We start from the raw sequence: 26,634 nt of genomic DNA on the forward strand, positions 1-26,634 counted from the left end.
ATTTAGTTTCATGAGAACTTTAATCAGAAATTAAGCTTCTTTGCAGGGGTTTTAGGGCATCACGCCATGATATGTTTTCTTCAGTTTAAGAAGTACCTTCCCTTTGTGTTCCTTCCTATTTACTACTCCCTCTCCCACAGCTTCCAGCCAGTCATTCCAGTTCCTTTTGCTGTCCAATGCCAGAGTCTGTGGAACAGCATGGTGAGCTGAACTGCAGAAATGACTGAATTAAAAAAAAAAGGTAAACAATATTTTTAATTTTTTTTTAAATCTTGATACGTGCAGGGATCTAGCTGGCAGAGCAGGCATAAACAGCTTCAGTTTAACAGAGTGGTTACGTGGCAAAAGCCATGGCACAAAATAGTGGAGTGGAGCAGGAAATGAGGGGATCTTTACTAGCTAGCCTGTGAGGAAGCATATTATGTTTCTCTATCCTTAAACATCCAGCCCAGCTAAAGCACACTAGAAAGACCAATTTGAAAACAACAACTCAGGGCATTTTTATGTGCCTGGTAAGCACTGAAGAAAGAATCCCATGTGTACTACTTCTGAACAGTTCACTAAAAAAATATCTACTTGTTGTGTAGGGTCAAATTCAGATACATTGCCAGAACTTGCTTCAAAGGAATAAAGAATAATGATAAAACTATTGTAAAGATATATCATATTAATGGTAGTCTCTTGTCACAAGTTTTTCATTCATTTTCATTTATATGTCTCAAAGAAACTATATTAGAAATAGATACTGATCCAAAGATGAGCGATGAAAACTATCACAGGCATAGAAGACTTTGGCTATTTAGTTTACAGGGCAGTTATTTCAGATATAAACTAACTAAAGTCTGCTGGGAGAAAAGATTTCCCTCACCCCACTCCTCAACATTATGTTATTGGCCAATTTGTCCTTTATGAAAGGTTAATACCTGCCTCTGTAGCATCTGAAACCACCCAAATGTTGGGAGCATTGAAGTAATTCAATTGCTCTGACCTGGTATAACAATTGCTATGTGCCTGCATGTTAGCAATCTGGGGATCGATTTTTATTTTGAGCTTCAAACAGAAGAGACAAGGTGGGGGTATATGTATATGTATGTACACATTTATACACACACACATTTGTAAATATTTTTGGTGGTTAATGCATTTTAATGGAACCATTTATATTTGTTGGCTATAGAATGTTGCACGCTACATTATATTACATTAAAAAATCCTGCACCATTCATAAATCATACCTGTATTCTGTACTCAATTTAGCCAAAAATATGCACATATGTACAGATATATTTTCTTACACAAAGGCAATACTGAATATAAATAGAGTATTTGTCAAACTTCAGACGAACATAAATACAGCATTGTGCAAACACCTGATTCTGCCAACCGCCTAGCACATCCTCCACATTTTTAAGTGTTTTGCCTAAAGTAGCATAGCTAAAGACTACATTAGCGAGAAGAAATAGGTGAAGATGCAGCATAGATTACACAAGCAGAAGTAGAAGAGACAGCAAATGTCACTAAGATGAGAAAACCTTGCTGACACTCCAGGGAACCCGCTAAGAAAATGATATTTAAAAATTAATAGTCAAGCGCTAACTAAGGTTAGAACCACCTTCTCAGAAGGGAGGCAATGTTGTAGGTACATGATTTCTGCCATAAACAGGAAAATTATTGCCATTTTCCTGAGTGAATTCATGCTTTAAAATAAAGGACATAGCACATTTTTAAATGTACATCTCTGCTTAATGTATTTTGCATAAGCAACTGAAGGCAATTGCTAACACATGGGACTAATGTTCCAATACTTTCCAAAACCTTTACAAGCTGTATCAACCTAACGAGAAGGCAGCTGTGGAGTATACAAAATACAGTGGGTGTTGCCTGGTTCTCCTGGGCATATACCAAGATCTGAATTCTAGTGAATTCAAGGTTTAAATCCTTACTTTTGTAAAATGGAATGGTTTTAAGTGAAGACTAACAGCATCTGTATTTTCATATTAACTCCTTAGGAAAGGAGCTTGCATGGTAATTAGGTTGGTACCTGTCTGCAACATAGAACCAGTTCCTGGGAGGGTAGAATATAGATACAGAGATTCCTCATTCCTTATGAAGGAGTAGAGAACCGAAGTAGTTTGCACCTAAACTGCAGCTTACAACCTACAACCAGTTTTCTTCTTAAATGTGGTGATAGAGGAGTAACTTTACTAATTTTCTAAATAACTTGAGTCTTAATGAAGACCATGAATTGTGTGAAAGGACACACAACTTCTTTATGGCAGAAAATGATAGAAATGGAATCTAAAAGCTTTTTCAAAAAATGCTGAGGATTTAAACTCACAAGGCAAATGTTTAAGCACTGAGAGGACATTCAGCCTGTCCCTGCTCCACTACAAGCATGCCTAGTTTCTATGCATTGTAGTGTCATCTTCTACATTTATGCAAGGTGAATCAGAAGCAAGAAGAATGCAACTGAATATATTTGCTGTTATTAACTGGTTACGTTTTGTGGACATTATTCCAGGAAAAGAACTTGAGGTGGATAGATTGAGGAGGGACAGAACAGTTGGAGATAAGTGGACGCTTTCTGTATACAGGACAGCAGTAACCATAGTATGAAGAATTTTATGATGGGGCAGCAAAGAGCAAAATTTGCAGAGCAGAGTAGTAGGTCAGTTTATGCATTTTTATGTGTTTATAATGGTGCTCAGCACTCACATGAAAACTGCTTCATGAGAAAGGCCTGTGGGATCAGCTTGAAAAGGCAGAGAAGGAGCAGTGAAGAGGGGGGAGGACCCCACAAAGTAGTAACATCTCTTAATTTCTGGTGAGAGCATTTGTCCATCATGGCCCATCATGCAGGCAGATCAAGGCTTGTCTTCGATCAGTAGTCCACATCGGTATTTAGAGGAGAGATCAGGTATAACAATGGAAGCTGCTGTGCAAAATTCCACAGGCCAAAAAATAGCTAATTTGACTGAGCTTTATGCAAGAAAATTTTCTTTTCTTCTTCTCCCCTAAAAAATTGTTGCACTCCTCAGCTGCTTGCCAGGTGCCATCAGATCTACAGCAAGTTCATAACTACTTTTAACAGATTTTATGCTGTTGTGTCAGTAAACAGTTAAGAGAGAACAGCTGTGTGAAAGGAGACCATTTTTAAAGATCTCTAGTGCAAATAATGGCAAGAAAAAAGTTATGAAATCATACGATTCTAGTAAAAATGTCAAATTGCCAGTTTGCTTTATACATTGGTTGGTATCAGTGCAGGAATATCTATGAAGAATGGAAAGGAATAAATTTTGCTGCCTTTGTCTGAAATATATGAGCCCCCACTGATAGTGCTTTGTTTATAGGTCCTGGTGTACTAAGACCACATCTCAGTCCTGCGAAACACAGTTCTGTCAAAGCATCTTATGATTAGTTGACTAGAGAATCGAGAGTACTTCAAAAACACTGAGGCTGGAGTCAATTCTTCATTAGAACAACGCTCATAATTTTAGCAAGTACATCTACTGTCAGAATTCAGCCTTAAAATACAATGAATATCATGTCCAAATGCTAATCAGCAAAATAAATCTAACATGAAAATTCTATCATCTCAAGTCTGAGTCACGGATCATTTGGATGGGAGTAGTACGTGATAGGAACTGAAACTGTTATACTAATAGGGTTTTGCTCTTTTTATTTGAGCTCTCAAAGCACTTAAAAAAATAATAACTACAACTTCATAATCTAATCTCACAGTTAAGAAAGGTCTTGCTAACTGACAATGAAAACAATGTTGTCTTATCACCATCACACAAAAAAGGTAAGTTTATATATTATACAGAGAAATTCAAATCAAAGTTCAGAGTTTTAAATCACTTTAAAATATTAGACAAAGGGAGTCTGGAGTAGAATTTACAAATGCAGAAGCCAGTGGCCAAGACAGCAGTTTATTCATGTCCCACTGGTTGTAGGTTATGTGCTCTTTTTCTATAAAGCTTGACTAGACATCTGCAGGACTATCAACTCTGTTTTGCTATTGCGGTAAGAGCTCAGCTAGTGTTAGAGCAGGTTCTATCAGTTAGAAAATCTGGGTTCAGCTCCTGATTCTGGAACAGTTTTGGTATGCAGCCTTGGATGAGATAATGTGATTACAGATGAGGAGGCAATCTGGAGATAATATTTTATTTTCTATCTTGCAGAAGTAATGCAAGAATTAATTAAAGTTTGCAAAACACTGGGAGCTCCTGAGACTGAATATTCTATAGAAGTACTAATGATTTATCACCTCTCTTTTTGACCATATGCACACAGTCAGCTAGACGTTTTTGCAGAAAAGACTAATCTTGTCAGGATAACATACTTGAGCTCTTCTGCATCTCTCCATCTCATGGCTTTCAGTATAGAACAAAACTAGCTGTAGTTGATACAAATTTCCTGCAATCATTTCTTTGATTCTTCCACCAGTTGTAAAATAGGACACGTAAATTTATATGCAACATTTATGAAAAAATTATTTGTTCAGGACTCTTCCTATTTCTGTTGTTGAATTTTATTTCTTAATTTAGAATTAATTGGATAGAGAATTGAGACATGTATTTGCTCTCCCACACCGAAGCATTTCCAATATGACAGAAGGTATGTCCACAGAAACTGTCTGGAAGCTAATCTATTCAAGTTTCAGTTTACTGAAATAAAAAAACGTACTTACTTAACAATGACAGCAAACCAGAATAAACAAGGAATTATATGGTGATGTGTCATTTTCATGAGCTATAAGCAAGCAAGTTGAAAATTTTGGATCTGGAAGATTGCTCTAGTTTGGTGTAGCTACTATTACACTACTGAGATATCTAGAGCTACAGAGGGCTACTGGGATAAACTGGATAAAGTGAAAATGGATGTATAAATTATGGCTGCTATTTAAGGTACTGGATTTGCCACTGGACTGCACTAAATGCCACTTGAACAGATCAGATTTGATGCCAGTACCACATGCTCTCTGCTCTTCAAAGATTGTCTTCTTAAAGAAGTGTAAACCTAATCATACGTCTTACATGTTAGCTTTACTAACATCACCACCCCTTCCTTCAGAAAGAGACTTCATCATTTAGAGAAAACAAATATCTAAATCCACATCCCTGTGGATGGCCATTGTCTCGCTCTGTTTTGGTCTTTTTGAAGCTTGCTGAAGACAAAGGGAAGAAGCTATCTCAGCAGAGGATCCAGAAAACTGGATCATAATCTTTCTTTAGAGGACTGGTAGAGAGAGAATACTCTTTTGAGGAATGCATCTTAATCTCGCAAGGTCTATTTTGCATACTAATCTAATCTTTGGAAGACAATATGGTTTTTAGTTACATATTACTTTCATTCCATACTTCAAATGCATCTCTGGAACCCCAGGAACATCGACTTAGTTGCAGAAGACAAAACTAAAAAAAAAAAAAAAAAAAAAGGGAAAAAAAAGAGAAGGGAACAGTTTCATTTATCAAAACTGGGTTCTGCAGACACTGGGAGAAAAAATACATTATTTTGGAACTGATCTGTGTGAATAATGAGGTCTGAGGAGCACAGCTCCATGGCTGTTAGACAGAAGAGTCATACTGATGACAAACAATAGATCAATTTACATGCTGAAGGAATTCACAAAGGACCATGTCCTTTCTAGATGCAATTCTCTTCACAAGCAGCAACCACCCTCAACTTCATGCATCAGCCTCCATTCTATGACAGCTGTAGTACCATCCTCCTCCTCAGTTTTTAGGGTATATTATCCACTTACAATGTCTTGATATTTAGCAGAAAAATATCAATTATTTTACTTTAATTAATGATTCCAATGTAGCAAGGACAACCTTGGAAAAAGGACCAATCGTCGATTCACAACTGCAAGAGGTTGTGTATGTGATAATGTAATAAAATTTGACCTTGACAGAAGGACAGTAAAGCATGCAGCACCCCAAATGAGTAATTTTTGCAGTGAACAGTTATCAGTCAGTTTTTGTTCAGATCTCAGGAGCCAAAGCTTCTGCTTTTGTATCTTGGATAGTGAGAGTCCTAACTCAATTTTGTACTTGATGTTTAAAAGGATAACAAATCTTTATGGACTTCTCTGATAAAAGAAAATAATAATTTGGGGCATGTGTGGATAGAAGAATAATGCAGTAGAGCTGACAGAATTTTTTTCACACAAAATTGTCATGAGTAAAAAGTTCTTGATTTTATTGACAAACCACAATTTTTCACAAAAAGTACTTTTATTTTCCTTGTTCCGCTCTGACAAACTGAAAGCCCAGAGTCGTCCAGTCAAAAGCCACCAGATGTTAATTTCGGAAAGGCTGTGGAGTTGTACTAAGGACGCTTCTGTTCTTCATGCTAAGCACTCCAGGTACAATTCACTTCCTGCTATGCACTGCTGCATTTTGTCACCGGAGAGTAGTCCAATGTGACTTCCATTTTCCCCTCTGCATGCGATTACTGTCATCTGAAGCCTGGCTCCCCTTAAACACCACAACAGTACTTCTAAATCAAAACAGTTATCTCTGATTTTTTACTGAATTTTGCAACAGAGCAAGTTTGTGGGTTTACTGTTTCTTCTACACATGATAACACAGAAAAACCCATTAATTCCCCCTCCCCCAATTTAACAGCTCTTATTCCATGGATTGTTTCTGCTTTATTCTTGTAAATACAAAGGTACAAAAGAATACATGGTGGGGCTTCAGGTGGGTTTTGTACTGGCTGTCATAACTCTCAATTTAAAGTGATACGGCCTTCATGCAGTTTTTTTCTTGCAGTACCTCAAAATGGTGACAATACATTTTAAAGCTATGTACCATTAGGTATTTGAAGAGCTCAAGTTTACCGAGTCAGTATTTACTTTAAAAGACAACAAAAGTGTCAGAAAGTATAGAGATTTGCAAAAGCCCTCAAGCTCTTCTGTAAGTTTGATTTTTACCCCTAAGCACAGTAAAAGATTTTCTTTAAGCACCTGCCCACTGCTGCGGTGGAGTGTAAAGCCAGCTATCCCTCTGCGGTCTGACTGGAAACTTCAGGATGAAAAGGGGCTTTGGCACAGCCGCACGGGAACGGGAAGGCTTTCAGTCCAAAGAATGGAGCTTGGGCTCTCAGGCAACGAGTATCTGAAACGCAGCAAACCAGTCTCAGACCTACGATTACATACACGGAGCCTGGTTGTGGATTAGCCCCTAGTGAACCGCTGTCAGCCCGCAGCCAGCTAATGATGCGTGGGGACTCACCCTGCCCTCCCGGCCCGGAGGGGCACAGGCCGGCAGCCACAGCAGCCCCAGCACTGCGCGGGGGCGTCCCTACCTCCCTGCCCCCGGCACCTCCTACGCCGGGCCCCTGCCGCTCCGCCGGCGCCGGGCTGCGGAGGCTGAGGGCGAGGGCGGCCGCAGGGCGCAGCCACCGCCCTCGGGCGGCGGGAGAGGGCGCGCGGCGCATGCGCCGGGGAAGCGGCGGGAAGGCGGGAAGGCGGGCGCACGGCGCATGCGCCGGGGAAGCGTCTGGGAGGCGGGCGGAGCCGCCATGCTGCCGCGCTTCGGGCTGGGCGATGTGTGGGGTTGTGAAGCGCCGCGGGAGGCTGCTGGGTGGAGAGGAGGGCTGCGGCTCCTCTCACGCCGTGGCGCACAGGGTTAAGGAGGGGGTTTGCGTCTTTCGCTGGGAGGAGGGTGGGCGCCGGGTGTCAGTCTGCCGTCCGTATGCCTGGCCCAGCCCGGCCCCCCGTGAGCTGCTTGCAAGGTGGCGGTTGGGGGCGCCTCACTCATGTTGGCAGCCGTCCCTTCAGGCCTCGGTGCGGAGGGGTCGTAGTGCTGCTGTTTTCCTCTGAGTGCTAGTTTTTTTCCCCCCCCGAAATGTTTTGGGGGTGTTCTACTTCAGCAGTCCTATATGTTTTAAGTTAAAGTGTACTTTTTGTGTATTTGAAGGGTTGTGCGTGTGCACCACATAATTCCCAGCCAAGTCCCAATTTTTTGAGCGTTTATGTGAGCTGTGACCCTACAAAGTCAGCATACAGTATTTCTTTCTCTGGAGGTAAGACATCAGTGTAGCAGGGCAGATTGCAGTGCTGGCTGCACTGGCACACAGTGCAGAGGAGGGACTATGCCGGTGCGCCCTGCTGTGAGACGGACCCCCGGGTGGGACAGTAATGTCTGCCGGGGGTGTCTGCAGCTTCTCATCATGTTTAATCTTTAAGAGGTGTAGCAGTATCTGTGTTTTTTGTGTAGACAATACTTTACAATGCAACGATATTAATTTATAATCTAATTTCTAACTTAGACATGAATATAGAAAAGACAAGAGTTTTCCGAAGAGGTGAGGTTAGGCCCTTGGGTGTATCGGAACACCATTGTGTCATAGTTTTTTTTAAAATGGGAGTAACAGGTGTTCTTAAAGGCTTTAATGCCTGATCTATTTTTTTTGCTTCCTTTTTTGATCAACAGCTGAATGTATTTGGTAAATGTAAATGACAAATCTTTAAAAAAAAAAAAGTAGTTTTGCAATCTAAAGCAGATAAAGTAACACTATTTACAGAGTGCATCTTGCCAAAACTCTTGGAACTCTTACTGAGCTGACTTTAACATGAGGCATTCATAGCCATAGCAAAACCTCATTTATATTTTATTTCTGTCATCTGACCTATTTGGATGGATGTACTTCTGGAGGGGGGTGAGGGGAAGGATCTGGTGCTTCTAACTTGATTTAATATAAAGGTGAAGTGGGAAGCAATGATAGCAGCTGCCACCAGCTTTGCCATGTCAAAGGGGAGCGACACTTCTTGTGTGATGAAGGAGTTCTTGCTAATGCCTAGAATGTTTTCTGAAATTCTGGATATGTTCAGGTTGGGTTTTAAAAGTCTGTTACATTACAGATAGACTGAGAAATGCTAAACAGCTTGTAGGCCTTTTCTTCACTCAACTAAGTTCAAGGAGGCAGGGAGTCTAGTTACTCATTTCATGTATGTGCTGTACTCTAGACAGTTGTGGTAGGACAGCCATCTCAAAGATGCACGTTAGACAAAAGGAAAAATAAATACCAACAGAGAATTAAGAAGTAAATAGTGTTCCTGTTAATCTAAGATGACAGTGTTTTACAAAAGAATCTGGCATCAAAGAAAGAAGCAAGTGCTACTGGGAGCTCACAGTTTTTAGAACTTGCAGATAAAGCACAGAACTGCACGCTAGAAACTTGTGAGTAATACCCATTGTATGCTTACTGACATCTGGATGACTGCCAACATCTTCATTTGAATAATTGCATGCTTCTGGTGATTGCCTACTGTACAAGAAACAGATCCTGGGGACAGGGAGAGGGGAGCACGGTTTTCTTCATATTTTGTTTTTAGTTAGATGGGAATGTCAGAGGTCTGTAAGTGTTGAAGCAAGAAAGGTAATACAACTTACTACTTAATCCCAAGAATGCTTGTGGGATCTTGATTAATATCAGACTTTGAAATTTAGCTGTAAATGGAAACAATACTTAACTCTTTATTCAGATGTTTAAATTTGCTTGCTTAAACTCTTTCTACTTGTTTTTGGTTTCTTTGAACAGCCAGGAAATGGGAATTTTACTGGAAAAATTTGCCTTCAGAATATGGTCATGTGTGGAGTTAAGTATTTATAGTAAACTCCTTGTCGGTTAAACTGTTGGTGTGCAAAGCAGCCCTATTCATGTTTATTGTATGCTTTTATTTCCTCACTGAATATGTATTTTATGTTACATAGCCATTTACTCATGGAAATCAATTTTTAAATACTTGTGTGTCTGTTCTCAGAAGTAGGTTATGTTCATTCATCCAGTCAAGAAATGAAAAAATACTGAATTATCCCTTTTTTGAACACTATTCAGCAAACCTCTGCATATTTGCTGCTGAGCCCTGTGCAGGGAAATGCTGGAAGGAGTTTCAGATGCATTTGAATAATGCAATTCCATTCACAATATTCTAGGAACATGATAAAATGAGAGAGGCTGAGTTTGTCAGACATACTATTTGCGGCAAATTATTCATTCAACTCTAACAAGCATACAACAGGTTCAGTGCTTTGCATGCTGCTAAACCTGTTCTTGGTGAATTCTTCTAAAAAGTAACAGGTATTGGGAGGCTCTATCCTTGCTCTTCTTGGAAGCTAGGTCATCAGGAGCATATTCCCTTAGCTGCAGGCCACGTCATCATTCCCTATGTTATACTCAGTTCAATTAAGACAGTATGTTTCTTCCTCCTCACTGCTCTCTTTTTATCTCCTCTTCTTATGTTTCTGTGGTATTGTTTTTCTTCCCCATACAACAGAGTTGGTCCTGAATACTGGTAAGGCTAAACTTCCAATAAATTACTGGAGAAGCAGACTAGCCCTGTGGTGTCTGGTGTCTTGCAAGCATCAAACCTTTTGGGTTCAGGGGGTTCCAAGAATGAATCTAAGTTTTCAAACTTTTTTTCACATACTTTAAACCCAAAGGCTTTTTTCTTCTTTATTGCTTTACTATTTCTCCATTCACAAAGTTTCCTTGTGAAGACTCAATACAAAATACAGTAAAATTATATTAGCTGTTGAAAGGTATATATTAATTATTAAGGATAAAAAAAAAAAAAAACCTCAGAAGGTAGGCTGGCTCAACAGAGAGGTTCCTGGCTGGAGTTGGTTAGTTGGTTTGATTTCTGTCTCTCCCTCCCCTGTTTTTTCTTCATCTTTCATTTTCAAGTCTTTCAGCTCTTGTGGTGACATTTCTACTCAGCTTCTTCACTGTCACCTTGCCTTCTGTTCTTCTTTATGTTTTTAATTGAAATGGAGTGAATTTGAAAGATTAACTTCTGAGTTTACTATGTTTGAGATGTTTCAACATTAGAAAGGAATAATGTAGTTCACTTCCACTGTCAACAAGAACATGTCTTTAAGAAATTAATTTAAGATATCAAGCCAGCTGTTGAAGCCTGACAGGCCAGATTAAATGACTGAATCAGTTTGCACGCTGTTAGCTGCAGTTGTTCAATATGCATTCTTCCTTTTTCAAAAGTCTCCATGTGCTTTTTCTGACTCAGTAGTTGCCAGCCTTGAAGATAGCCAAAAAATGAAGATACAGTATAGGTTTGTGCCCGAATTACTGTAGAACTTGGGTAAAAAACAAAATCTTTGAGAAGCTTGCTGAGGCTAATTTGTTCAGAGTAAATGTATTTTCCCTTCTTACTTTTAAGCGTTATTTTAATACACTACTATTAAATATTTGTTTGCTAATGGGGACCCATAGTTGTTTTGTTAGAAATTATTTTAATGTGTGCATAGTCTACAGAGTAACCTTCCTGACTGAGCTGTGTTGCTTGTTATTAGAGACATACTACACAGAGTACTTAAACGCCCTAGGAAGAAAAATTTAGCTTTGATAGACTACAGGCAAAATGACCTTCTCTGCCTCAGATCTTTGAGGGTTGTTGTTCACCAGCCAGTGCTGGTGAAAAAACTTTTGTTTCTGTAGTTGCATTACAGGGCTAACAATACTATTTTAAAAGACATAGTTTAAAATATTTAAATCTAAAGTTCTTTAAAATTCCATTTAAAAATCTCTTAATGTCACTATCTTAAAAGTGGTCTAAGATAGCAACTTAATAAAAGAGTTTTCATTTATTATTAATGTTTATAGTAGAAAGCTCACAGGCAAAGATACGATTATCCCTTTTTTAAAAAATTTTCTGGGATGCTGAGAGTAGAGACAAACTTGCATGTGTTTGCATTTCAAAGCAAATTTTCCAGTTCATGTTTTCTGAATGGCTCCTATCAATAGTGGACCAAGCCTCCAACCTTAGACTGAAATGTTTTTGCATCTAGTTTTAATTCAAGGACATTTTATGTCTGGAGAGAGAGGAGAACTTATATTATGATTGCTTTGTACTTCAGGGACAAGAAAAGTACTCAGTATGCCTGCTAGTTTGATTATAAACCTGTTTACTTAATTCAGTTTGGATTTTTGACTCAAGAAAAACAAAACAGCAACAGTTAACAGAAGCAAATCTACCAAAATCAGGACTGTATTAAAACAGATCTTTCCCAGCTATAGCTTTTCTTTCTTTCTTTTATTTTTTTAAATACTTCAGCACCTGGATATTGCTTTCCAGAAAATGCTCTTTTGTTTGTTGTGACTCTTAAAGCTTTTGGAGCTGTGCAGCTGCCCTGACAGAAGGGGGGAAAAAAATCCCTGAATGAACTTGCTGGTGTATTGGGGTTTACCTTTCAGTAATCCAAATACTTAGTCCATTCAGTGTATTAAAAAAGAAAAAAAATAAAGTAAATGTGCTGAAGTTTAGGTAAGTTTGGGACACATTTATTTAGTAGAATTTTGCTATTAGAATGTTGCATTTTGATTAAATAATTGTTCATGATCAGATACCATCAATATAAGTAATAAGTTCAGCCTATCAATCAGAAATTAATTTTCAGGGCAACAAAAGGTAAATCTAGGAATAGCAATGAGAAGGTTATGAGATATCTCTGTAGGTCTTTTATCCTACCTAACCAAGATACAAAACTAATGAAATGTTTGGCAGAAAGTGGTGTTTGCAAAAACTTACAAAATACCAGTGCAAAAAATTATCAAACTATCAATGAACTTCACATTATCCTTGAAAGATTTGTATGTTTGGGAGCATGAAATCTTTGGGAAGCTTGTACTGAGTGATTCACACAGTTCACTTGCACTTCCTGCTTCATTCTGCCAGACAGTACTTGTCCTCCGGTGGCATGAACTTCTCCTATTTGCTCCATTCCCTACTCTTCTTTGGACATTCAAACAGTATTTTGAAAATCGGATTGCAGGTTTTTAGGTATCTCCATCTCTGCACATAGCGTTTTAGACACAGTTCAATAGGCCCTGCTTATCAGAGAAGGGACATTTGGTAATTTTTGTAAAATTGGCACCTCTTAGAATTTTCAGGCTGGCCATTCATCATCATTAGTGATTTCTGAAATTGTTGATGTCAATTAGATAGCAGTTTTTACAAAGAAGGCAAACTTTGCTCTTTCGCTTTTTGAGGAGAAGCTCCTTTTGTGCGTAGTGATGTGTCTTGTAAGTGTTCTCTATTCTATAAATTTGTTTAGAATAGCTACGAATAGTATCTGTTTGTAGATATTCTGATATCCCTGCACTAGTGTTATCAAGGGAAGAGAACAATAGAATGGTTGCACAAAGTTATCTGAAAAATGCCACAAATTACAGGAGCTAGTTAAGAAAACAGTGGGTATTATATGCCTATGTTTAATCCTAGCAGAAATATTTTAGTCAGGATACTGTTTTAAAAACTCCTCATCTAAATAAATAAAATAGAGCTATCGCTGTAGTAGCCCTTCAGACTATGTTTTGGATAATTAAGGATCCAGATTCTGTTCTAGCATAGAAGGTTTCATGATATTTCCCTGAACTTTACCCCTAAGGCCAACAAATTTCAATCCTTGTAATGAAGAGAGCATAGATTTGGCCAAGTTTCCATTCTTTTGAAGGTTTGGAAGGGCTGAACAATGGCTCCTGGTGCTATTTCCAGACAGAAAGAACTGTCTGGAAATAGAAGGAGAAGTGAATGACACTTTGTTTATGGACTGTAATAAAATTTGTGTGTGGCTGAGAGCCTGTGAAGGTACCTTTGTTCCTTCTTTCTGTGATCTGTGGCCAGAAGGCATAATAGAAATCTCATCAGTTACCTGTATGTAGGTGACCTTACTATTTGCATAGCAGTAAGTCCACCCTGTAGTAGTGGAAGTTAGGAAAGTATAAGAAATAGTTTATTTATCTTAGAGTTGATCATAGTATGTCACTGTAAATATTAAATGATGTGTGTACTTGTGGTATTTTAAAATGCTTTTAAGCATAGCACTTCATGCCTACGATCATTGATCTCATAGCTGTAGCCTTGTGTCCTTCTAATTTCCAAGTTTCTATTGCCAGTGTAACGTAGGAAAAAAAAAAATAGTTGCAGTGCAGGTGCAGTACTTCTCATGGGTGCAGCTTGCGGTATCCTGTCCTGTGCATTTAAAGGAGAAGTACATCTAAAACTGGAAGCATGGAACTTCAAAATAAGGTCTGTTTAGTAGCATAATGGGGTTCTTTCTGCCCTACCATTTGTTCTTCTGCTTGTTGCTTTTGTAGCAGCATGTTGAAGAACTTGCCCGTGGAATAGCAAGTGTTACAAACTTAAAACCAACTTTTTGTTGTTTTAAAACCCCTTTGGAATGGCTTGATGTAGTTTGAGACATACAGTTTCCAACACTTTTCAGTTGGAAGATAGATGGTCTTCAGATATGGGTATCCATGTTCTCCATTTAGTTTTTCTTGTACGGGCCACACAAAGGAAGTGGAGAACAGAAGTTTATTGAATACTGTGACTTTTTGCACTCCCTGACAAATACAGAAACGTCTTCTGCTAAATAACTGCTGTTGTTCCACTGTGAAAATTCAATGTTCAGTATCCCTCAAAATTGCTCATTTTTGTGCCTGTGGCAAAGGCAATGTAGAGACTGTACCTTTGGCTCCAGTACTCCTAATAAAGACTTAGATACCTAGATTTTATTATGGACAGAGATTCTTCTCTGAACACATAAAGGATTTTTTTTTTTTTTTAACGTACTAGCTTTTTAAAAGGTAGCCAACGTATGCTCATAAAGGTATCTTGATGTGCATGTAATATGAGAACGTGGCTGCAGAGTATTGAAGAAATATGAAAGAAATCTTCTCTGGAAAAGTAATAGAAGGGTAAGATTTGAGAATTAGAGAATTGTTGCCTTGATGTCTGCTAAATACACTGAAAAAACCTTTTGTCTGCCCTGTTTTGAGCAAGCAAATGTGTGAGGATGATGCACATCAAGTCTGTGTTTTCTCTTTTTCTAACTAGTGGACATAGAAGCCAGATAAAATAATTTTGATCACTTGAGCACAGGCAGGAGAGATTTACAATTTGGATGTCTGACTAGAAGATGTAGTTGTCCTAATTTTCAGGTGGTGATGATGTTTTGTGGCTGTGTTCTTACTTTCTGTGTTACAGGTCTGTGCCCCTCATATTTCCAAAGGGGACAAATTATGCTGGTCTTGCCTTATCATGTCTTTTTCTTTTTTTTTCTTTTTTTTTTTCTGAGAGGGATTGAGGAAGTCAAAGAGGATGTCTAGGCCTCAATGTAAAGGGCAGAGTGAGCATGAGGAAGAAAGGGAATGGGGTGGAAGAAGGGAAACTCTTTGGATGTCAAACAGAGAGGGATGTGAAGTTTCAGGGGAGCTGCTGAAGGGATATGGAGGCAATTGAAAATTAAACATTAGATGAGAGACAGGTTCTGGAGCTTAGCTGGGAGGAGATGAGTTTGAAAGCAGGGGTCAGGAGGAAATGGAATAAAATGGGAAAGGGTTGGAAGTGTGGAGTTCCTTCTGATGGTCAGGAAGAGGGCAAGAAGGATTGAAGCTTGCCTTGCCAACTTGAAATAACTTTGCTCACACTCCCTTTCTCTCATATATACAGCGTCAGCTTTCCTAAAATATTGAAAACAAGAAGGAAAAGAATTCAAGAGATCAGTAGACTGAGATCAAAGTTTCTTATATTGTAGGTTGTGTAAATAGATTCAACTTCTTTGAGTTTGCTGGTATTTCTTGGTTTGTTGGTATTTGCAGGTATTCTGTGAAATAGCACACTTCTGTGTCCTTGTCCCATGTGCAGTATGCTGATAAACACCTCAGCTTAGGAGGTCAGTGTTTAACTGCATTAGTTTTGAGGTTTTTATGTTACGACAAAGTGCTTGCTACCAAGCTTCAAATCTTTCCAAAAAGCAGTTTATCCAAACCAGAGATGATGTATCTAAACCAAGGTTTGTAAAGGGAGATGATAATACACCAGCTGATCAGATGGGCAAACAATGATAGCTTTCAGGTATACGAGCCCTTTTCTGTCTATTCCAGGTACGTCCCTTGATCCATTAAACTGCCTTCTCCTGCAAAAATCTGCTTGCTTTCATTAAACTCATATCCAAAACCTCAGTGTTACAGTACAGAAGTAATCTGAGAATGTTACTGTGGTGGAAGAGTTTAAATTGCTGATGTTATAACTATGCCACCAAAATCACATTATCATTACTGCAAATTCCCAATTGCTTGCATAGTGATGGTATATACTTAGATAGGACAAGAAGTTTTAAAAATGATACATTTGTTCATTCAACGTAAATAAGAAACTTTAGGGTGGACACTAGGAGATGATCCGTATGCTTAGTAAGGAAATAAGCCTTTCTGTGTAACATTTACAGGTCTTTATGAATAAAGAATTAATATTTCCTTTGCACGTTAAGAAATTTCTTGAGTTAAGCTTGTATTTCTTCTAATTAAGTCCTACTAGCGTGGTAATTTGATTTCTGCGTTTATATTTAAGTTTAAAGAGTTCTACATACTAATGTCTTTTTAAATTAAGATTTAGGCTTTAGTATTTTCTTTTAAAGAAGAAATCTCTGAATTGCTAAAGATAGCCTGCAAAATAAGCCTTGTAACATGCTCAAAGACTGTTCTTCTCCCGCCTCCTGTCTTCCGTGACTGCTGCATCGAGCCTGGGCTGACGCTAATCTAGGAGGACAGTCACACCTCATGAAAGAATCATCACTGCTAATCAAATCAGAGTGAAAACCCACCACTCTGCATCACTGGAGACATTTCATGTGCTGAATATTTCATGGACTGGGGGCTGTGGCCATAGACAAACCCTCTGAACAGCTCTTGTTGCATGCAAATATTTACTCAAACACTCTGGCATGATCAGGCTGGTGTGCAGCAACACCAGGAAGCCCTGAGTGAATCTTATAAGTAATGGTAATTACATGTGACTCCACACATGCTAGGTCACAGCCACTTACAGACAGCCCCCTTGCTTTGTCAGAGCTTTTCTTGCCTGCATGATTAAGTGGGCAGTGTGCCACAGGAACTTGATGCATACAGGATGACAAATGTCTGTTTTGGCTGCTAAGAATTGAACTCAATCGTAGATCTGCAGAAACATCAAAACACAATCAAGGGCTGACATCAAACCTGTGAGCCAGGAGAATTCCTCAGGCAAAAATGGTTGAACTTGGAAGCACAAGTAGAGAGTGCTTTAGTTCTTCTAATGCTGGTACACTGGTTTGTTTCTGCTGACTTGTTACAAGATGGGGTGGAGGAAGTAACCCAGAAAAATGTATCTCTGCCTTTTCAGTTATTCTTTACATTAGAGTTGTAGTATTTGAGTAGCATAAGAGCAAAACAGTACAGAACAGTAAGTTTTCTTTGAACACTTTTATATTTTTGCTTTTATTTTTTTTCCTTAAAGTATACAATAGTAGATCTTGCAAATCTATAGTGGGGAAAAATAAGTGTTTTGTGCTTTCTTGTTTACCCTGATAGTAGTATCTGGCTGTGACACCAGGGAAAACTTCCGTTAAAAATAGTAGCCCAAATGCTATCCTCACTTGCTTTTGTGATTGATCTGTGTGACTGTTACTATAAAACACTATTCTGTTTTGCTGCTTACATGTTGCTCGTACTTTGTATCCTGGTAAGTGATGATGCAAGGGTAAGGCTGTGTGGAATCAGGCTGTCTCCCAGTAGAAGTAAGGGCAGAATTTGTTGTTTTCATTCCCAGGGAGCAAGCCTGCACAACCAGACTAGTCCATAGGTTGATGCATATGATGAAGCCTGCTCAGAACTTGTAAGCAGGCCATAAGTTTGCAACAAAAACGCTATGTCCCTATATGTCCTGTGTGAGTGATGACAGAGGTTGTTTTTGGCCCATGGATGCTACATCAAGCTTATTCTGTTACTAGAGCACTTCTGCATCAGTATTTCTGGTGCTAATTTACAGCATTACAAGGTTATAGCACTTCTGAATACACAACAAATGAAGGTGTCCTGCAGAGCTACAGTGCTGTCTCCTCTTCCCAACCACTATAGTGCTCTGTTTTGCAGAGAGGACTTTTTTGATCTTGACTTCTGGACCTGATCCTTCTGGGACCATTAATGCTCTGGGAGTTCTTGTACAGCAGCTTAGATTACTGCCTATGACAAAGGCTTGTGGTTACTTCTTTGATAATGCAGATAAATTGTCCATTCAATAAAACGTAACAAAGGGTCAAGTTTGGGAAGCTTCTGATTATGGCAGCATTGTCTTTCTAATGCTGAGGTGACCATGGAGAAATTGCTTTTATTTCAGAAAAAAATGTTTTCCATGTGAAGTGACAGACGCACTGAGGGGAGTATTGAGAAGATTGTAGTTGTTTTTGGACTAAAGTAGTATAAGAACCAAGGTTCTACAGTGTTAGGTGCCTGTAAAGCACGGGCATCCCTCTAACCCCAAAGAGCTCTGCTAGAGTACTGCTCTTGCAGTACTACTACATCAAAGACGGGGACAAAATACTTGCTCAGTAGTAGTGCTTGTCAAATAATAAAAATTATTCTTAAACGGAATGGTTCACGAGTTATGAAAAGAATGTGTGGAAAGAGTTGTTTGCAGTCTGTGGAGCTGGTCGAATAATGAACCACTGAAAGTAATTTGAAGCAAATGTCAATGTTTGCCAGATAAATTGCTTTCAATAAATAATTTTTCCAGTCATCCGTCGGGGGACTCAGTGATGCTTCTAAAGCAAAGACCTTCATAAGGAGCACAGAGGCACTATGCTTAGGGACACTTTCAGAAAGAGTCTGCATAGTTTATAATTCATAATTCCTCACAAGGCAAACAAAGACTTCACCTTCTGTCTCATTTGTGTGTTCTGTTATATAGTTCTGCTCTAATGAAGTAAGGAAAACCAGAGCTGCTTCCTCCCCAGTACTTTCGAGTATCCATAGACTCTTCTGGGTGTTGGGGCTGTGTCCATGTTAAGTACGGAGGATTAAAAGCAAAGTAATTTTACACTGTGTAAGCCTTACTTCACCTGCAGTGGCCAGATAAGTAATAAACAGAAAGATCTGTAGCTGATAATAGTGGCTATAACTGTCTCAGTTTAGGCTAGGGACAAATGGTTAAGTCTTTGCACGGCAAACTGTTACAGCTTGAAAAAGAAGACCAAACTATAAGCAAACAAAACCTGAAGAATATCCCTGCAAATACAGAATGCAAGCAGTGAAAACAATTTAGCTTTCTTCCAAGAATGACAGATTTACTTTCTGGATGAAAAAGGCTAAATTTGTCACAGTCCCAAGTGCTGCCTTTCAATGTGCAAACTGCTTTTGTATGCATCAGCCCAAATGCTGCTTGCCCCAGGCTTATGCTCTGCATTTTGCCTGTCAGTGCCTGGATCTGTAGTAGTAGAGTGAAATTGTGTTGGTATCAGGTATGTCCTTCCTTAGGTCTTAGAGTTTCTCATTTCACATGAGTGTATAGCTGCTCTAGAAATCTAAATTGTACATTACAAGCTGGAGATTCAGATACCATCTTTTAGAAATAATTGATTTTTGAGTTACAGCCCAATATGTTCATTTGTCTTTTTCATAAATGTTTTCTGTGCTAAGCAAAAGACTTTTAAGATGTGAGCATGATTGTTTCCAATTGTAAACAAAAGGGAAATTGTAAACAAAAAGAATTTTCTGGAGGTATGATGTAAACGTATACTCATGTAAAACATTTTATCACAAGATCACAGTGTTACTTGACGTGACTTGACTGTTTCTTCTCCTGGGTGCATTTACATGATGTCAGCCTCTTCAAAATAGATGGAGTCTGAGAGAACTGGTGATTGTACTCTCTTTACAGAGGTAGGCTACGTTATCTGTTCTCTTGTTTTCATTTGGTTAACATTTCTGAAACACATTTCCAGGGTTGCATATTTTGTTCTTTTGAGGAAGTATGTGAACTGCTGCTGGGTGAACAATCTGAGTTGCTCTTCGTCTTTCTGGAGAATTTCTTACATCAAGACATTTCTTAGGAATCCTTTTGCCCTTTCTGGACTACATTGGGGTGACACTAATCCATTCTGTTCCTATCAAAAAACATTGCAACAGATGTGATGTGTGTTGTGTCAAGTTTCTGTGGAAGGAAACTTTACTATTTCAGATTTAATAAAAAATCCTCTTGGTACTGATTGCAGGCATTCACAGCTTGACATTTAAGAAACTAATGTGTTGCTACTGCGAATGCTGAGTGGCTCTATGGAGTCACTAAATGCTATCTTTAGAACTGGGCCTTTTGCCAGTTGCTTACTATCTGGGAAGCAGTGGTTCAAATACGAAAATGACTCTACAGACAGTATCACTTAGAACTATTTTATTTCCTTGATCTTCCTTCCAGGTTTTGCTGCTTCATTATGGGTCAGAAAAGTATCTTAGTCTGCAGACTTTCAGCTGAGCTCATCAGGACTTTTGCCTGAGTAAGATACCAGGGATGCGAGTAAGAATTGAAGAATACTCTTAGATACAGGGAGAAAAGTCAAACTTTTTAATAAAGGGTTTTTAAGTATGAGGAGAGTTCTGTAGTTGCTCTTGCACTGAAGTGTTGTTGAGTGAAAATGTATGACATGCAAGGAACTTAAGTCCATTGTTTTCCAGCTATTTTCTGGTTGGCTAAAACAGCGTATCTAAATGGAGTTTTCTGAAATAGTGGAGTTACAGTTTCTTAGGGAATTGTGCGCTGAGGAAATCCAGCTCATGCCTAAAGTCTTCTAAATCAGAGGAAAAAAAAATCCTGATGTGTAGGTGTTTTCCCTGGTCTTCAAAGCCAGCTCGCTGAGGTTCAAATCAGCGGTTACGGTAGGCACTCTGCATCTTTAATAATAAGCTTGTGTACATGCCGTATCTAGACTGCTTTACATACTATACTTAATTTTGAGAATTGGGAATTACGATGATGGTTGAATTCATTCAGAAGGAAATGGAGCAAAAGCCAGAAACCCTTGTATTTTTCTTCTTGATTAATTTGCCTAAAAGTAACTTCACCTGTTCTGATCTTATAAGTACAGAGTGATGAGTAGTGGTTTTCTGCTGAAAATCCAGGAAATAGTGGTTTGTCAGTCCTGATGGCATCTGCTTGCTCTTACATGCTTTAAAAATTGGATTAAAAAATATTAATATGCTGTCCTGCTTTTACTTTTTAATGGGAAAATCTCAGAAAATAAATCACTTCCTCCACCCTTTTTCTATGAATGACATGAGGATATTTCAGGCAGAATCAGAGTAGAAGTTACAAGTGTTTGAAGTTTGACTTTATCTGTTTCTGATTCCCTAATGGGCCTTCATCCCCAAAAGACTGAGATGAGGTGAGTATGTTCTGATTAATGTGGACTATTTACCATTTCTGCTGATAAGCAGGGAGGATGCATTAAATCTGCCTCAGCAAGTGGCAGCGAAGTTTCAAATTGTAACGAGGACAGCTGCTTCTTTCATTGACCACTGAAGGTCAAGTGCTTCTAAATCCTGTCCCAGCTTATAAATAAGACTGCTGATGTGGTTCAGTTAGTTACAGAAACTGTAACCTCAAGGATCTTTTTCAGCCCTTTTGTGTTGGGAGAAATACTACTAGCTATATTTATAATGATATTCCAGAGAGTACTTCCGAGTGTTTTCGGACAGTAGGTTGTGTGAATCTACAGAAATATTTTGAATGAGTAGTGAGACTGTCCAGACTTCTAACTAGAAGTTAGTGTTGTAGTGCTAGACTCAAAGTTGACAATTACATGAGGAAATGGTGGGCAAAGCACCCAACTTCCTTCGGCCTGTACATTTCACGCTCTGTGGTTCAGTGCTGCTTCTGCTTGGTGACTGAGAAACAGTAGTGATCACTTGAAAGATTGTGAGCCCTTGACATCCCTGTCAGGGTGAAGATTTTAGCTTGATAGAGGAGGTTTGTTTGTTTGTTTGTTTGTTTTTTCAGCTGAGGAACTGCATAAAATTTGGGTATGGTTTTTCAAATGGACCCAGTAATCCCCACTTGAGAAGAGAGGGGATGGAAATGGCTGCTGTGTCCATTGCTGCATAAAAAGAGGGAAGAGTAAGAACAGCGTCAGAGTTGCATATAAACCTTGTAGGCAGCAGCAGTGGGTGGTGGCTGAGCAGTATTGTCTTTGCCAGCATCACAGCCCAGTCAGCCAGTCTCTTCTGCTGCCATCCCTCTGCTGCTGCTGGAGGACTCGGTGTGTGGAGCAGCAGCCACTCTTCCCTTACTTTTTTCTTCACCTTGAGCAGCAGTGTGTGTTCTGCAGATCTTGTCTAAGCTTTTGTTCTCTGCCCTACACCCTTTCTACTCTGGCCCCAGCTACATTCATCTTCCTAGTGATCACTGAACCTTGCCAACCTCCTTTGATTTCTCCCCTGTTTCTCCTTGGGCAAAACTTGTTCTTCTGCTGGTGCCAAGATGAATTTTTCCTCCTTAATGATGAGAGCAATTTACCTGGGAAGACTTCATTATTTCCAAAGTGTTGAGAAGCTTTGAGTTGGTCCTGAGTAACAGTTTATTTATTCAACCCACAGGTGATGGCCCTGCTTATATTTTAGAGATTTGTGGTATAATTAGTGTTGCAGCTTCAATGGTACAAAATATCTTATTTCTAAAATATTGTTGTATTTTCACTGTTATAAAGTAGTCTTACGCTAAGATTAAGGGAACTTAATCTGATCAGTAAAACTTTTTACTTCACTGCAGATATCTTTTAGAGTTTGCCCTTGTGCCATGTTCCTCTCATGAAGGCATTTTGCTAGCATTTCAGGCCTTAAACAAAATATAAAGTACATTCCTGTGCAAAGGTGGCCAGTGCTACTGACATAGCTGCCAGGCTTTTCCTGCACAAGTTCATTTTTTTGTGAGCTACTTTTCTGATATGATTTGCATATTGCAGGTACTTTGAATATGTCCCTGAACTTTGGATCATAATAATTTACATACAGGACTAAAGCTGTTTCGTCCATTTAATTCAGTGTTTTGTCTGTGGTAGTGGTTAGTACTACTTTTTATGAAGAAAGATACAAAATCACAAAGATGTAGGGTAAACCTGCGCCCCCTGTGATATACCTCACTCAGATCTCTAATAGCTGGGCATTGATTTGTCATGGCATGTGGTAAGAATTTACTGTTCCATCCACAAAACATGTTTAGTGTCAGTTGTAATTCTGGATTATTTATTTTTTTCATTTGTGTTTCATTCCCTTTTTTAATAGTGGTAAGCTCTTGATTTTGGATGAGGGAGTTCTAATTACATATTGAGTGAAAGTGAATTTTATCACTTACAGAATGTCAGTTTGTAAACTTGCAAACTCTCTTCTGTGTAGAGAAATGGGAAGTGGTGTAAAAATACAGCAAATTCATCAGACTAAGGTATGGATAGACAGTTGTGTAATTGAAATTGTCTGGATTTGGAGTGGAAATTTGGTTTGCTCCTGGGATCTTTTTATTGCAAAACAAACATGGACAGGGAATGCTGTGGCTCTTTTTAATAGAAACTTATGCTACCATTATAAAGCTATGCAGAAACACAGCAAGACTCTTCTTAAATGTCAAGCCCAGGTAATTTCTCTCTATCCATAGTAGTCTCAGGCAAATGCTCCAAACCCTTAATTTGGGTGGGAGATGATGGTATTTTACAAGTCACGTGGCACAAAAAGAATTAGACTTTTTGCTAATGTAGTGCTACAAGTAGAGAATGACCAGCCTTTTGAATTTCTTGAACTGTCACTGAAGGAGAGTTGGTTTCTGTAGTTTTGCATGTTGCATGCTACTGAAAGCTTTCATGGGCTTAAATAGAACCTTGATATCAGGAATTTAGAAAGATTTCAGTAAACTTCAAGAGGTGCACAGACATGCTGTGGGTCCTCTTCATAGCAGAGTTTTGCCCTGAGCTCTTTAGCAGACTTGACAAAACTATATGTCAGAAGAGCATGAGAGCAGTACATGTGAATAGCTTGATTCTCTGAAAGCTATTCGTACAACTGAGTAACTTATGGCTGGTTTTCAGAGGCACAGTGACAGCTATCAGTGAAGAGTTGACTGATGTTCCAGCACTCCTCTAGTTCTTCACTTGTGGAACAGGAAGGAAAAGGGGGGGAGGGTGGCGAGGAAAGCCCCAAACCAAACTGGATTTTATTCATCTCGTCAGGATGGACTCTGATGAGCAAATCCAGTTATCTTTTATTTAGTAACTTGTTAATTTCTTAAAGGTCTCCTGAGAAAATAATTAAAATTTGAGACATGGGAAACATTACTTATGTGAGTGCTTTCATCTTGCAGCAAAAAATAGTGACATACTGATGTGTGACCAAACTGATGTGCATCCGGCTACTGTGAATCACAGAGTTTTATGGAAAGCCATTCAGAGCACCCTAAGAAGACACCTGCTGATCAGTGCTCAGGTTTAATCAATTGGCCCAGTCATTGTTGCTACATTCCTGCTGCGTGGACATTCTGTAAACTGTCCCAGCCAAAACTGGGATTGTCTTTGCTCAGGAGGCATTTTACCAGCAGACCTGAATGGCAGGTATTCCCTCAAGTGAGCCGGTAGATGTCCTAGTAGATGTTGGTGGCATTTAAATGTATGAATACTGTTAATTAATAATTTGGTGCACAATAGACTGCGTTATTAAAAATGTGTTTTTGTAATGCTGGCTATATGCTTGTGTATATATTACGTAGATTGATGTCTGTGCCCGGTAGAGAACGTGTGCATTCATACAAAGCCTTTCTTTTGGTCCAGGGAGTTCAGGCATTGAGAAATTAAATTCAGTGCCTGTGCTACAAAGATTGCCCTCCTTCCCTTGCTTACAGAGGATCGGGCAGGTGTTGGACACAGAACCCCTGTTGGCATTCCATGTTATTCCATGGAAGAAAGTGTTTGCAGAGGATTGAGGATGGCTGATGATTGCTAGAGAGCTGAGGAGTCTAAAGTCCATACAAATCATTGGCTCTGAATTGTATGTAAAGAAACCAGTGCACTAGGTCCATGTGTTTATAGGGAAGGCAGCTCAATTTTGAGATGGAGATCTTTTCTTTTAAAGGACTAGGATTTTTGCAACAAAATGTGCAAGATGCCAAAAAACCCTCAAGCTCATAGCACTGGGGGAGGAAAGCATAGTCAGCTCCCTTAATTTTGCTGGTAAAGCTCTCTCCTTGTGGTTTTTTGTTGTTGTTGTTTAACATTATAATTGACTGTTCTAGGTTGTCAGGGTTGGGTTACAGTCCTATGAGATACCTGGCATAGCATTTGTGTGAAGCAAATAGGCACTTAAACTGTGGTATTTATGCTTGTATTTAGCCTTATGTATGTATCTGATAACCTTGCTTCAACTTGGACTTTATAATGACCCTGTTTCTTAAGTAGACAGGAAAAAAATTGTATGGGCACATTTATACTGAGATGCAGAGTGGATGTCTTCATGCTAAGATCCTAAGCTTGTTCCTTACAGTAGTGATCTTCGTGGCTGGATTACTTCAAGTAGTTGAGGCAGGGGAGGGGAGGAGCATTTTTTTTCTTTCTTTCACCCTGGTGTATATCATATCTCCTTTATATTCTTACCAGGGAGCAGGAATGTGGGTGTAGTATTCATGTGCTCTGGATAGTCCCGTCTACCAGATTGTCTGCTTGTGGTCACAGGAAGGCAAACTGACAAAAAGCAAACACCACCCTGAGGTTGTAGTGAACTGCTTGGTCCTTGGGCCACTCCTGAGCAGTGAAGTTGCAGAGATCGTGCTGAACTACCTTTGCTTTTTGTTTCCTGTGTTCTACGCAGAGCTCTTCTGACTCTGTGGTGAATTTTATCCCCACTGCTTCCAATTACCAGTTCAGCCTTCTCACTGCATTTCTTACTGTATCCTAAGGCCAGTTGTCTCATTCCAGACTCTCCTTGTTCTAAGAACACAGAGTAGTGATGCAACTCAAGAACAGATGTGAGCTGATATGTTTTTGTTACTTTGTTAGTTATATGCTATTTTTAGTTTACTGTGGAACAGAACAAGGCACATGTTTGCCTATGGTTTGTGTGCATTTTGCTATCATTAAATGTTGAGAGTGCTGAAAAAGAGCTGTTCGTCATTTATGTGGATGCACGTAAAAATGTCATTGGGTGTTCATGTGGATTGATCTTCTGTTTAATCCACTAAAATGAAGCCTGTAGTACTTTGCTTGCGACCTTTGTAAATTCTTGGAGGCAGGGCTACTACAGAACTTTTGTGTAAAACACTTAAGGATGGTGCAGCAGATTTTTTTTTTTTCTCCTCCCAGTTGTCAAGGAGGAACACTTAAGTGACCTGCTGGTATAACGTGCCAAAAGAATCAGAAACCAAGATGAAGGAAAGCTCTCTAATGTAAATCGTGTGCATACCATAGTTGTAAGAGACAGAACAGCTATTCTTTATGAAGACTAAGGATAGCTAAACCTATTGGGCTAATATACCTTGGTATAGAGCAGTGGATTCATGTAAGTGTGAATGTAGTAAGCATCAGGTTTGAGAGCTTTGTTTTCATTATGCATGATGTCTGGTGCTAAAACATATTTCTTCGGCTGTCAAGTGAATTCCTCATTTTGTAACTGGAGTTAGCTCCTATCAGAACTATCATCCAATTACATTTTATGTCTGTGACAAAGATAGACTGGTTAAAGTTGAGATATATAATAATCTTCTGCCTTTTAGCTTTCCCTTTTCCATCTTCCAATGATCTAAGCTCCGTAAATTTTGGCCATTAA

The 26,634-nt window shown here is 39.1% G+C and overlaps 1 long non-coding RNA gene across 2 annotated transcripts; it reads right to left on the reverse strand.

The window, feature by feature from the left end:
• Positions 1–6,255: 6,255 nt before the first annotated feature.
• LOC106490637 (uncharacterized) lies at positions 6,256–7,371 on the reverse strand. Of its 2 annotated transcripts, none has more exons than XR_010883172.1 (3): positions 7,318–7,371; positions 6,977–7,127; positions 6,256–6,485 (listed from the first exon to the last, which is right to left on the reverse strand). It is a non-coding gene; the product is annotated as an uncharacterized lncRNA (long non-coding RNA). The 2 variants fall into 2 exon arrangements; XR_001293644.2 differs by lacking the exon at positions 7,318–7,371 and adding an exon at positions 7,245–7,316.
• Positions 7,372–26,634: the final 19,263 nt, after the last annotated feature.

The sequence above is a fragment of the Apteryx mantelli genome, chromosome 1 (assembly GCF_036417845.1).
Source record: "Apteryx mantelli isolate bAptMan1 chromosome 1, bAptMan1.hap1, whole genome shotgun sequence".
Lineage (NCBI taxonomy): Eukaryota > Metazoa > Chordata > Aves > Apterygiformes > Apterygidae > Apteryx > Apteryx mantelli.